General features: G+C 31.6%; 1 long non-coding RNA gene across 1 annotated transcript; it reads right to left on the bottom strand.

Moving 5' to 3' along the window:
- Positions 1–463: 463 nt before the first annotated feature.
- LOC129572282 (uncharacterized) lies at positions 464–1,071 on the bottom strand. The gene is made up of 3 exons (XR_008688424.1): positions 981–1,071; positions 823–919; positions 464–749 (listed from the first exon to the last, which is right to left on the bottom strand). It is a non-coding gene; the product is annotated as an uncharacterized LOC129572282 (long non-coding RNA).
- Positions 1,072–1,694: the final 623 nt, after the last annotated feature.

The following is a 1,694-nucleotide window of genomic DNA, read 5'->3' as shown; positions in this document are numbered from 1 at the left end:
CATTGAATGGCCACACCACGATAATTTTCTACTGCATTCTTTTTTCCACTCTTGTGAATTGGAAGCACAAACGATTTTTTCCAAAGAATCGGTCTAGGAATCGGTGTACAGCCACTTTGGAGCGATTCACTGAGCAGCTTAGTGATTGGAGCTACAATTGAAGAAGCACAATTTCGTAGAAACTTATTTGGAACGTTATCCGGCCCGGCAGTGCCTCAGCGAGACCAAATTGCGCCCCGATGCAAACGAAAATTTTGCGCCTTTTCCGAAATTGTTTAATATAAATTAAATAATGAAAATTCGAGCAATAATTTTTACTTCTACAATAATAAGAAATATCTTTATTGTTTTTTTTAAAGTTTAGTTTATAATACGTTTTGGTTAATTCTTTGGATCTTTGAAAAATACTTGTATAATACTGTGTAAAGATGTTCATGTTGATTCAATATTGTTGAAGTGTGTGAAAAGAGATATAGCTATTTGAATACACCTTTTCTTGCTTTAGCAGACGCAAATTCATGGATAACTTCATCATAATTTATGTCACTTGCAATATCATTTTCGATGGAAATTATGGTTAATCCACTTAATCGTTCCTGGCCCATACTATCAATGGAAAGTAATCAAAACGAACATTATTTTACCTTCGAAGTGAGCTTCGTCGAGGTTTTCCATGAGAATATCGTCATGGATTTGATCGTGAATAGATGCACTAGGAACACTGGCAGAAGTAGTTGGTGCACTTGCACCTAAATATAATCGGAAAATTCCAGTTTAAAACCACATCAAATCGTAGCCTTATCGAATTTCAAAAAAATTCACCTGTGAATTTCCGTATGTCTGATGTAGCTTTTTTTATTTCGGCCTCTTTTTGCTCCCTGATTTTCTTATTTTCATGACCAGATTTTTTTTTCTTGTTCTTAAAAAACAATTCAATATAAGATTACAAAACATTTATTACAAGTAATTTTTAAAGTTACCATATCGCTCACTGATAAAAACAATCACTTTTCGGTTTTGATTCTGATCAAAATAATTTCTATGATCGATCTGTTTCGGTTAATGAACAAGTGAATACTGTGCTCTCCGTATTTTGATTCCATGACAAACAGCGAAGTGTACACGGTCGAATTGTTTATTCTGATTAACTGATTAATTGACAAATCAGCAATTCTCGCGAAATTGGAACGTCTATACACAAATCAATAGGCTATGCGCGTTTCGCTTTCTTCTGTTTACATGGCGTTCAAGTGTAAGAATCAGACTTTCTTATAAACGCTATGATTCATTTATTTAACTCATTGCAAGTTGATTACTCGACTCTTTTATGGAAGTATTACGATGCAAAATCAAATTCGACAAATTCGTTTGTGAGCAAAGATAAATGAACTTAAAAAAAACATAGAATTGCAAAGAACATTCATTTTTTGAATAAACAGGGGCCTGTTGCACAGTACTGTTACAATTTTTGTAAATTGTAATTGTAATTGTAAATACAATTCGTTGTAAAATTGTATTTACAATTCTACAATAATTGTAAACTTGTATTTACAATTGTATTTACAATTTTACAATAATTGTAAAATTGTTTTTCAATAATGAATGTGACAGTCAAAAAGAAAAAGCGATCGATATCAAAATTATATTCCCAATTTATAGGTTTTGTATTTATTTTGACTAAAAATTATTTTATT

This window comes from Sitodiplosis mosellana, unplaced genomic scaffold, assembly GCF_009176505.1.
Source record: "Sitodiplosis mosellana isolate CC-2019 unplaced genomic scaffold, AAFC_SMos_1.0 Smas_scaffold_4618, whole genome shotgun sequence".
In the NCBI taxonomy this organism is placed as follows: Eukaryota; Metazoa; Arthropoda; class Insecta; order Diptera; family Cecidomyiidae; genus Sitodiplosis; species Sitodiplosis mosellana.
Note: the sequence above shows the minus strand (reverse complement) of the source record. Positions and strands in the feature narration are given on the sequence as shown.